The sequence below is a fragment of the Diceros bicornis genome, chromosome 34 (assembly GCF_020826845.1).
Source record: "Diceros bicornis minor isolate mBicDic1 chromosome 34, mDicBic1.mat.cur, whole genome shotgun sequence".
Taxonomy (NCBI): domain Eukaryota; kingdom Metazoa; phylum Chordata; class Mammalia; order Perissodactyla; family Rhinocerotidae; genus Diceros; species Diceros bicornis.
The window spans coordinates 17,516,884-17,529,242 of NC_080773.1; the positions used below are offsets into that span (position 1 = coordinate 17,516,884).

At 53.0% G+C, this 12,359-nt stretch overlaps 1 pseudogene; it reads left to right on the top strand.

Moving 5' to 3' along the window:
* The first annotated feature begins 1,099 nt into the window (after positions 1-1,099).
* On the top strand, positions 1,100-8,478 carry LOC131398001 (CD177 antigen-like; annotated as a pseudogene).
* Positions 8,479-12,359: the final 3,881 nt, after the last annotated feature.

Here is a 12,359-nt window from a genome sequence, read left to right on the forward strand (position 1 = left end):
ATTGCTCTTTCTCCTCTATATTTTTTCATCCTCTCTTTTCTCTCTTTCCTCTCTCCTTACCAGACACCCACGTCTAGCCTCTGCAGTCACTGACAGATACCCCTCAATCTCTCCTGTCTCTCTCCTACCCGGTGTGCTGGAGCTGGTTGGCACAGGCTTACAAAAGCCAATTGTTAAATATTTAGGAATTGTGTGAGCTGGTTGTCAAGCTGTTGGTAGCTTAAAATCAGATGTGCTAGAAGTGTTTACACCACAGAAATGGGCCAACAGTACATGGCAGGGTTTGTTGCTGCTGTTTCCTGAAAAGCTGGTTTTCTAGCACACCACTGTCCCCACCTGTTTCTGGCAAAGAAACTTTGCTTTGTCAAAGAATATCCTAATTCCCCCATAGATGTTCGGTCTCCAGCCCATCCTCTTGCCATACCTTAGCTCCCTCCTGGGTGGCAGGAAGTGGAGGCTTTAGGGCCCATGTTGTGCTGGGAGGGGAGAGAATAAAAGAGGAAGAAAAGCATGAAGGAAGGTCGTGAAAAAGGGAATAAAAAGGAAAATAATGTAGGAAGGAAAGAGAAAGAAAAGAGAAGTAGGAATCCGTGGGGGCAGAGGTTAGGATAGAGAGAACATGGGACTGGCCAATACCCGCCGCACAATGTCCTCACAGGCGGTTGGGCCATTTCCCCACCTGGGGCCTGAAGGTGGCCAGGTTGCCATGAGAGATGAGGAAACCACCTTCTCAAATTACCCTGAAACAGAGTGGGGGTGGAGACCCACATAGCTGGGTTCAGGAGGAAAGAGCTGGACCAGTGGGGCCTGTGGGCCAGCGTGCCTCAGTCTCTAACTTTTGAGGGAGTTGGAGGCCTGGACTCCTGGGTCTGAGGGAGGAGGGGTTTGGGGTCTTGGACTCTTGGATATGAGGGAGGACAGAGGATTCAGATTCCTAGGCCTTTAAGCCTTGAGACTCAGAGAGTGAGCCCAGGCCTCCTCTAGCAAGGCCCTCCCCTCCCCACCCCAATCCTGGGCTGCCTTGAACGGGGCGAGACATAAAAGGTCTCCGTGTCCTGGGAGAAAGAGCAGGAACGAGAGAGTTCCAGCTGCCCTCATCATGAGCCCTGCCCTCCTGCTGATCCTCCAGGGCATCACCCTTGTGCTGCCCCATGAGTGAGGACCCCAACCTGGGGTACGCTTCCCAGGAGGATGTGCTAAGATGGACTTGCTCTTCTCATCGCAGGAGTGCAGGCACTGACCTGCCAGTCGGGGAGAGGTCAGGCTGTGAAGAATGTATTGGAAATGCCACTCCAGTGGACGGTGACTAACCAGCAAGCTTGTGAGGACGGCTGGGGTTGCAAAGACACAATGATGCTCATTGAGAATGGTGAGAAGGGCCCCGTAGCCCCAAGCCCGACTCCCACCCTCTCCTGTGCAGAGACATCCCTCCCCCTGCCCAGTCCTACCTGCATTCTGTTTGGGAACTCAGAAGACCCCTGCCCTCCTACAGGGAGCTGTCCCCTCCTCAGCAGGGGCACAGTCCGGTATCCAGTCACCTCCTCTCCAGTCTCTCACCCCAGACCACGATGCAGACTCTCCCTCGAGGACCTGGAGTCCTGACCCCACCTTGGCCTCCCTGCCTCTCTTGGTTCAGGACTCCAAGTGTATCTGGTGCTCAGCAAGGGCTGCACCCTGGAGGCAGATCAGGAGGCCTGTGTCACCCAGCACAGGGCAGGCCCGGGTCTCTCCATTGTCTCCTACACCCACGTGTGTCACAGCAGGGACTTTTGCAACGATGTCCCCAACACAGTCCCTCTCTGGGACGGGCTCCCTCCAACAGGTACGTGAGGGAGGAGGGAGAGAAGGAGGAGGGGAAAGGGGTGTGCAGAGGAGGGAGCAACAGGGGGGATTGAGGTGAGCACAGAGGGACTGTCCCTAATTCCCCCCACCCTAGACCTGCAGGAGAGGATCCCAAGGAGGGCATGTATGGGGGAGACAGGGAAGGTTGATTTCTGGAGCGAGCAAAAGGGGGGGCAGAGAGAAGCCACCTGATCTGAAGGCAGAGCCCTCTCATCCTCCCTCCCATTCTCTCTCACCTCCCAGTCCCAGGGTCCCTGCGGTGTCCAGTCTGTTTGTCCACAGAAGGCTGTCTGTCTGCAACAGAGCTGCCCTGCCCTGCTGGGAGCACGCATTGCTACAATGGGGTCCTCCAGATCAGGGGAGGTGAGCTGGGACAGCAGGGTCCCTGTGGAGCACTGAATGGGGAGGTCTGAGGACCAAGATCTGGGTCTCTGTGGAGGGAGGGTAGCAGAGGCCTGGGACAGGAGGAGGGTGGGCCTGGCTTCCCAGAGTTGCACCTCCCCATGAAGGTTGGATCATCCCAGGGGCAGCATCTCCATCTCTCGCTCTCTCATCCTTTCCACAGAGGACATCTCCTACAACCTGAGAGTCCAGGGGTGCATGTCCCAAGCAGGCTGCAACGTGCTTAATAACACTCAAAAAATCGGGGCTCTGACAGTGAGCAACAACTGCGATCTTAAAGGTGAGTCCCCCGTGTGGAAGACGAGACTGTGCCCTGCACCACAGCCTTGGGGCGCAGCGACCCTTGTGAAAGATGGACCTCCAAACACAACCCACCAAAGCCAGCACCCACAAGTCATTCAGAAGTTCATTACTCACTCAGGGTGTGCAAAGGGAGAGATTCTCCTGGAAGGTGCTTCGGTGGGGATGCCAGTAAGAGCTGTGCAGCCACAGGAGAAAAAGAGGGCCCATGGTCCAGGGGACAGATATACAGGGCCGGATCCCATGCAAGGTGTTTTAATTGATGCCAGGCCAGGCTGAATAGCTCAGGGCAGCCTGTCCAGACAGGAGGGGAAGTGGGGAGCAAAGAAGAAGGTCAGAGGGGCAGAGAGGGTGGCTGCTTTGCATTCCACTTTCCCCACTGGGTGTGGAAGTGTGGGCAGGAGCGCCTGCTGGTTTTCACGATGGGAGGGACTCAGTGCTTCCAATTCCATAGCTCCACACCCCTGACCTGGGGTCACCCTGGGTCTCCCACTTCCCCTCGACCACCCCACCCCACTGTCAACCACCCTGACCCATGGTCCTGGAGCACCCAGCAGCCCTGCTGCCTAGGAAAGAAGACCAGAGAACACTGAGGATGCTCCAGGTGAGACAGGGCAAGCAGCAGCCAAACGGGGACACTGGGAGCATCCCCACTTCCCCATGGAAACCACACACTGGGCAGACTGAGAGCTGCCTGGAGTGTCTCAATGAGAAGGGCCACTGCAGGCGGGCAGGTGGGAAGGGAACTTGGAGGCTGAGGGAAGGGCCGTCCCTGTCTGAGCCTGTTTCCTCGTCTCTCTACAGCACCCTGACCCCTAAAGCTTCAAGAGAGAGTTGAGTGAGTTCAGCACACGTTCCTCTTTGTGCGTGGATCCCTCTGGCTGGACCGGGAGCCTGAGGACAGGGCCCGATGTCACTGACACCGAGGTTTCCAGCCTTGGGCAGCACAAGGGCAGGCTCAGGTGGGGTGCCCGGGATTTGTTTGCTGAAGTTAGTTCATGCAGGATTCCAAGGTCTCCCATGGAGATCCCAGGGGACTCAGACCCCGCCCCTGCCCTAAGGGCCACCAGGACCAGGAGGGGAGACATCACGGAGCAGAGGGAACAGGGCTGTGGGGGAGGGGTCTGGGGGCTCAGAAGAGGGAAGATATTGATGTCCTGGGGGATGGGTGTCAAGGAGGGCACACCGAGGAGGTGACTGTGAGCCGTGTCTTCAGGATGAGTTGCGGTTTATTTGTAGAAGAGGAAAAGGACACGAGCAGGCAGAGGGAACAGCGTGTGCAAAGGCCTGGAGGTGGGTGAGCCTGCTGTTGTCAAGAAGGCTTCCTGGGCTCTGCCTGAGACGGCTGATGAGGAGGATGGGCTACAGCCGGGACTGGGGGTGATTACAGGTTTTCCAGGTAGACGAGGGAGGTGTGGGCCATGAAGGGAGAGCCACTCCAGGCAGAAGGAACAGCTGGGGCAAGGCCACGGAGGCAGCAAACGACCTGGTGTGTCTGGGGAATGGATATTGGTGGGGACGGGAGAGGTTGGGGGGGCTGGTGATGTCCCCGCAAAGCCAGACTGAGGGCTTGGCCTTTCTCCTGAGGGCAGGGGAGCCCTGGCCGGGGGTTGAGCAGGGAGAGTCAGAGTCTCAGTCTCTCCTTCTGATTAAGGCTGGTTTAATTGTCTGTCCCTCCTCTCTGGGACCAGGCAACATTCGTAACCCAGAAGCCGTTTCAGAAACACATCAGATGCAACACATGCCACACACACACACACGCACACACTCACACAACATACACACACCATGCCACATACACACCACACATCCATACCACACACACGTCTCCTTACAGCTCACGTGTTCCACATACACCCCAACCCTATACACCACACTCAATCCACAGACCACATACCCCACACACCATATATCACACACAAACAACACAGAGTCACACAGAACACACACCGTGACACACTCGCACAACCAACACATACCATATACGTCACACACACACTGTGTCACTACACACACACACCATGCATCACATACCATGCACACACACACTACACACGTGGTACAAATATGTCATACACGTGTACACACCCAATGCAACCCCATATCCCTCCACACACATACTACACCCACACACACATAGCATACACATACACTACATGAACCACTCATGTACCACATAAAATACAGGTTTTATGCTACAAATGAATATTCCTAACATATATCCATATTCTGTTAGCTTTCTACATTGGAGCCACATCTTGAAGGGTGTGTTAGGCTTCCTTGGTCAAGTTCAGTTCATCAGTTTAGCAAGTATTTCAAGAGCATCAGCAATGTCAGGCATCAGAAGCTGGGAACCACAAGAGGTCAGGGAATAAGGGGAGGAGAGAAGGGGTGGAGAGAACAGCTCCTGCAAAGGCATGGGGGCAGGAGAGCACTGAGGGCAAGAGCACGGACTACCCACGATGGGCCATGGCAGGAGCCCAGGCTGAGGAAGAACCAAAGGGCTGGAGCATGAACCGCCTTGACTGCCCCCTAAGGAATTGGGTGGTCGTCCCAGTGAGAGTGGTGGGTCGACAGAGTCAGGAGAGCACAACAGTTAACATCTTAACGTCCGAATCAGAGAGATGTGGACTCCTGTCTGGGCTCTGCCACTGAACCAGCTTTTGAGGATCACCACATCGTTGAGCTTCTTTAGTCCAATTCAGGAAGGAGGTGATGATTCCAGACAGTCGGGAGCAGGGGAGCATATGCAAAGGCCCTGGGGGGTGTGGCCGGGGCATATGCCTGCTGAGTGTTCAGAGGAGCCTGGAGGCCAATGTGGCTACAGCAGTGTGATCAAGGGAGAGCAGAGTAGGACATGTAGAGAGAGGGTGAGGGGGAGGCCAGATCACGTAGCCTTGGGGCCAATTTAAGGACTTAGAATTTTATTCTGAGTGGGATGGGGACCTACTGGAGTCTTCTGAGCAGAGGAGTGACATGAATCGACTTACCTTTATGGGGATCCTCTGGCTGCTGGGTGGAGAATAGAGTGAGGGGGAGGTGGGAGTGGAGGAGGGGCCCCCAGGGAGACTCAGGAGGAAGCAGGTGAGACCCAAGGGCGTCCTGGAAGCAGTAGAGCTGGTGAGATGTGGTCAGGATCTGGAGGGATTTTGCAGTTTAAGCCAACAGGATTTCCTGATGGGCGCAACACGGGGTGTAAGAGAAAGGGGATTGTCAAGAATGACTTGAGCAACTGCTGAAAGGAATTGCCATTGACCAAGGTGGGGAGAACAGGGGCCAGGCTGGGAGGAGGCAGCAAGAGCCACCATTTTGTCATCTGTGAAGCGGGACATGAGTGAGTGGTCCTCCTTCGTGGAGGCTGCTGTGAAGGTTACCCATGTCTGTGGATGCTACGTGGTCAGCCCAGGAGTTTCTGCCTCAGGGGACACGTCACTGCTGATCATGTGATGGCCTTAAGAGAAGGTCTGGGCTTACTGTTTTCACACTGACTCCTGAGGACCACAGGGGCCGAGGAAGCCAAGGATGCTCACCGATCCCTGTCTTCCCCACCATCTAAAATGATCCAGACACAGTAAACCCCTTGGGAGGCATCAGTGGGCTAATCCAAGGAAAGCAAGCATCACAGCCAGGCTCATAGTAAATAATCAGTGCATGCCAGGTATTTGAGTCTTTTTTGTTTAGAACATGTGGTTTCTCAGTGAAAAGAAATATATGATGTCATGCTACCCTGCTCATTATCCAGATGAGGACCTTGAGGCCCAGAGAGGGAAGCAGAGATTGGCTCAGGCTGAGGAAGAGCCCTCCGTCTCTCTCCCTCCCAAAGGGAGGAGCAACCTTCCTCTGGGGTGTTCAGAGAGGTCCCTGCAGGTATTTGAGCAAAAATACGGTAAAGAAAGGAGGTGGGGCTGACTTCCCAGGTCCCTTCTAAATCTGAGATTGAGGGACTCTGTGGCCAGGTCACCTGGAGTGTGACTCAAGAATGTGATCACCTTCCCAATCTTGGGACCTGGAAGGACAGACATGGCTGGTTCCCTGGCTTACCCAGACCCTGGTAATTCCTTCTCCCCAGCTCCTCTGACCTGTCAACGGGGGGTCATGTTTAGTATACGGCGAAACTTGGCTCAGACACCCATCGAATGGACCGGGAGTGGTTACCAGACGTGTGATGTCGCGGAGATCTGTCAGGAGATGCTTCTGCTCATAGACATAGGTGCGTGGGCTGTGCTAGAGGGTAAGGCCTCTGCCCTGGGTCCTGGGCCTCCCCGCTCTGCAGTCTGTCCGTCACTTTCCTGCCTGGTTTCCCTCACACCTGGAGTTCTAAACCCAACTCTTCTTCTTTCTGTGCCTTGGTTTCCTCTTCTGAAAAGTGGGGGCAGTAACAGTATCTACCTTGCTGGGTGGTCGTGAGGAAATATTCAATAACCCATGCAAAGGACTGAGAACAGAGTTGTCACAGAGTGATCCAATGGGTTCATTTGAGGTTTATTGAGCATCTGCTGTGTGCCAGGCACCCTAGGTCCCATTGCATCTGCCTTCGTGCAGCTTTATGAGCCAGCGATGCAACAGAAAAAAACCAACAAGAAAGAGCAAGATAAAGGTGAAGAGTCAAGAGCTATGGATAGAAGTCTTGCAGGAAAAGGGGAGAGGGAGAGTGAGGGGAAGGTTGCAACATGATAAAGCATGCTCAAAAGGCTCTGCTGAGAAGGTGACGTTGGCACAAGAACTGAGGGGTGGCAGCGCTTGGGGAGGACGCCACCTCTGGTCCCAGTCTTTGCCTACATTCAAGGTGACCTGTGCTCTTGTTAGTACTCAGGGAGCCTGCGCTCGCCCTCTGCCTGCTGAGCATAAGGGAACCACTGCCTCCTGCCTCCCTTGGAGTCTCCCCTCCCTCAGCCTAGCTCTCACTCTGTCACCCCTCAGGACCCAGATCACTCATAGTGGGGAGCAAAGGCTGCAGTGAGTACAGGACACAGGATTTTGGAAATGTCACCACCTACTCGCAGCCCCCGGGGATGCTCATCGCCTCCTATGCCTGGTTATCTGATGGGTGTAACAGAGCTGACAGCAGCAGTGTCCTGTTGGATGCCCTGCCTCGTCCAGGTGTGGATCCCAGCGGGCTTGGTGGGACCAGGGACACGGACAGATGGGGCCCCAGAAACATGAGCCTCTGGGGCTCAAGGAGGGTGGCTGAAGCGAGGAGCAGAGCTGTACCCCCAACCCTCTCTCTGCTCCCCAGCTCCCCCTGTTCCAGGAGACCTGCAGTGTCCTGTCTGTGTGAATTTGTTTGGATCCTGCTCACAAAACTCTGAAATTGCGACCTGCCTTTAGGGCACCACTCATTGTTACCATGGTTCCATTGATCTCAGTGGAGGTGAGTGCTGAAGGTCGCAAGGGTGAAGAGGTTAGGGGCCTGGATTCACTGGTTCTGAGGTTGGAGGGTGCTTGAGGCCATGACTCATGGGTTTGAGAGTGGAGGGGGCTGTGGATCCAGATGTCTAGGTCTAGGGGAAGAGGGGACTAAGAGGGTGATCTCGTGGACCAAGGAGGGAGAGGGCACGTCTGGGATTCCTGGGTCTTAGGAATTTATTGTGCTGTGCTTTGAGTCCTCTCTGACTCAGTCTTCACTCTCTAGATGCGGTGTCCTCCCCAGTGAACCTTCAGGGCTGCATGGCCAAACCTTCCAAATATTTGTTGAATTGTGACCACAGTATTGGGGTCTTCTCCATGATGGAAAATCTTGAGTATAAGAATAAGAATGTGCCTCTTCCAGACGGAGCTGCCCCTATCTCCTACGTGTCTTTGGTGGTGGGGCTGGGGCTATCCCTAGCCTTTTGGTGTGGAATACCCTCCTGGCTGACCCCATTACCCCTTGATTCTTAACCCCTGCTGACCCCTAAAGCCAACCCTCCCTCTGACCTCATAACCAAAGACTGAATTATATTCCCATCGTGTCCATGAATTATCATCCACACACACCCACACACACTTGGTGACCTGATGAGAAGGTATGGAAGGGCCTGGAGCAGCTGAACTTGCCCTATGGGAGAGTAGACATTCAAGCAGTGGCCACATGTGTCTGATAATAAAGACATTGTGCTTTCTCCCAGTGCTGGGCTTTCTCTATGTGAAGGGTGTCTGGATGGGACACCCAGAAATTTAGCACAGGGGAGGAGAGGAATTTGTGTGAGATGCCCCATCTCAGGCCCGTCCTTCACTGGTCTGGAGCACGTCTCCATTCCAGCCTGGGTGGCACCAGAGCCTTCAGGGTCCTGCAGACAGAGGTATCTGGGTATCACCATAACCTGAGAGATGAAGGTGCACTCCCACCAATGAGGCTTCTACTTAGCATTTGAGGACCCAGCACAAACAGAGGGCTCGTCCCACATGAATAACTTGACGTAAGGGTTTCTGTGAAGTAGAGAAACAAGAGGGTTTGCACAGTCTCCTGAGGCTGATATCATTGGGTCTGTTATCTTCCGGGCCTGAAAGGCTGAGTGAAAGTCATTACCGTTCTATAATCTGGAGAGGGTGGATTGGAGAGGTTTGTAGAGGGCTGCCTGACAGGAGCTTAGATCTCAGGCTGAAAAATCTGTCTAGTTCCCCAGTGACACTATAGGGAGGGAGCTGGAAAATTAATACCCCAACCTCACTCCATGGCCCCCCTCTGGTCTCCTGTTCGGGATCCCCAGTGCCTGAACCCAGACGGAAGCCAGGAGATCCCACTGACATTGTTCTCATAGCTCTGCCACCCGCAGTGCAGAGCATGAGGGAGAAGAGGAGAGAGTGAATCTGGAGAAGTAAACAGAAAGTGTCCAGCACAGTCCACCCTTTCCTCCTCAGCATCCACTTTTTTCCCTTGTCCAGATGAAAATCCGAGTCCTCAAAATTGAAGACACACAATTCCCGTCTGTTACTTAATCATAGGAACATGGTGTGCTAATGACAATGAGTCAGACTCCCACAGCATTAGACGACCAGTTCTTCATATACCACAGTGAGAGGAGGATGGAGGAGAAAATCCCACAAAACAAAGCAGCGAAGTTCCTGGGTGTGTAGCTGGTGGTAATCAGAGCTGCATTCTTCCACCACCCATTCCACAGTCCCTTACCACCTGCCAACACCTAGTTAAATGATTGTTGTTGACACAAATCTTCATTCTGATGGGAAGAGAGTGTTCCATGGTCTTGTCTTTATGCAGTTTCTGCAGTTTTCCACTGAGCAAGGACTCTGATCAATAAAATATGAAAATGTATCCTCGACACATCGCCTGGCTTCCAAACAGAGTCCTCCTTGACCCAGCAGCCCAACCTCCCTCTGGTCATCAGGTCCCCTCTGGCAATCAGCACAGTGACCCTCTTCTCTGCCTGTTGTTTCAGCAGCATGAGGAGCACAAGATGGCTAGGGGGCAGTCATTGGTCCCAACTGAATAGAACCATGATGGGATTCCTCCCCTACAACAACATAGAGACAAAAACAAAAGTCCTTTGAGAGGGCTGTGAGATGTACTAGTGGGAGGCGACACTCCCTTATTCCTCCCTTGTTTCATGGACCCCTGCATTCTGTCTATGGGAGAAGTGACATGATAGACTGGCCACTGGTTTAAGACATACAGCATTTCCTGTTGGATGGGAGGGTGCTGTCTCTCATCTGGTGCCCTTAGAAGCCATCATGGGCCATTCCACACACTGAAAGGCCAACTGTCTCTGTGTCATGGGGCCCCTGGGAAGATCAGTGAGCTCCACGGGTGTGAGTTCATTGTCTCACTTCCTTTGCCTTAAAATGTATCCCCTCATTGGAAACAATACTTCATAGGAGACCATACCAATAGAAAACACATTTTCTAAGTTCCTGAATGGCAGTGTTGACAGAAGCATTGAGTACAAGGAGGGCAAATCAAAGACCACAGTCTGTGTCTATCCGTGTGAGGATAAAACTCAGTCCCCTCCATGATGGACCATGTCCTGTGTAGTCCTACCGTAGAATGATGCTGTAATAGGCTAGCGTTGGCCTCTACCTCCGTTGGCTTGGGCACTGAGTACAGTCAACAGCCAGGTCAGCCTTCGGGAGAGTGAGCCCATTTGTTGTAACCATGTGGAGCCTCCGCCCCTGCCCACATGGCCACTTTGCACATGGCCCAGTGAGCAAGCACTGACGGGGAAAGAAGCTGCCTGACGCTGTCCACTATATACCAAGAGCCTCCTCCTCCGTGCCTGTGCCTGGTGGTCATTCGTGTGGGACGTGAACATCTTCACACTCTGTGCCCATCCCCAGAGGACCATCCACATATCCTCCCTGTCTTAATTTTATGCACTTATTCTTTCCAAGTCCTTGACCAGTTGGCTCACCATGGATTCATGCAGAAGTGGACCTAAAGACATCCCTTCCTCCTGCAAGGTGGACCCCTGAAGTTTTGCCACCTGAAGAATTTCCCTACATCACTCTTCCATGAACAGAGTGCTATCCCAGTAGCCATCCAGTTCTGCCTGGTGCCAGCCCACCATGCAGATCCATCCCTAAACCTGGTCTGTACTTTCCCTCCTCTGTAAACAGATCTCAGGAAATCCCCAGGAGTCCATAGTGAGGGTGGAAGGAAGAGCAGTTGGAGCAGATGCCATGGGCGTCTAGGCCACCTACTGGGGCTTTTACCTGTGCCCTCCATTCCTGCTTGATCTGATGCCATGCACACCTTTTCTGTGGATGACAGTTGCTGCTGTGCATTCCCACCATCATGGTTTGGCAGCTGAGACTGCACTCAGTATGTGATGTGCAGTTCAGGTCACAATGCTCTTGGCAATCATGGCTAGGTGTCTTTGTCAGTTCTGCTTCTGTAATAAAATGCCACGGCTTATCAAAAACAGAAACTTATTACTCACTGTGTTGTAGGCTACAAGTCCGAGATAAGGGGGTTTGCATGATCAGCTTCTGGTAAGCACCCTCCTCTGGGCTGCAGACAATAGACTTCTCATTGTATTTTCACAGGGATGAAAGAGAGCTGACTAGCTCTGGCTTCTTCACATAATGGTGCTATGATGCTTAATTTTATGTTCAACTTGACTGGGGATGCTAAGGGATGCCCAGATAGCTGGTAAAACATTACTTTTGGGCTTTTCTAGGAGGGTGTTTCCAGAAGAGTATAGCATTTGAATTGGTGGACTGAGTAAAGATGGTCCTCACCAGTGCCAGGGGGCTTCTTCTAATCCGTTGAGGGTCTGAATAGAACAAAAATGTGGAGGAAGGAGGAATTTGCTCTCTGCTTGAGCTGGAACTTCCATCTTCTCCTGCCCTCAGTCATCAGCCCTCTTGTTCTTTGTCCTTTAAACATGACCTGCGAGCATAGACCATTGGCTCCCCTGGTTCTCAGGCCTGAGGTTTGGACTGGAACTCCACCACCAGCTTTCCTGACAGCAGATCCTGGGACTTCTTAGCCTCCATAATTGCATGAACCAATTCCTCATCATAAATCTTTCTATATGTCTCTACATATCCTATTAGTTCTGTTTCTCTGGAGAACCCTGACTAATACAGGGCTCTAATCCCATTCATGAGGCTCCACATCCATGATCTAATTACCTCCCAATGGCCCCAGGTCCAAACACCTTCACCTTGGGATTAGGGTTTCAACATATGAATTCTGGAGGGACACAGACATTCAGTCCAGTGCACCAGGCACCCAGACCCCACTGGGGCCCAGTGACAAGTCAGGATCCCTTTCAAATATCGGATTACTACCTGCAGAAGGAGGCACAGATTTTCTCCAAAACCTGGAGTCTGCACTGTGATTCTCCTACTGGAGTTTGTAAGATGTTCCATAAAAA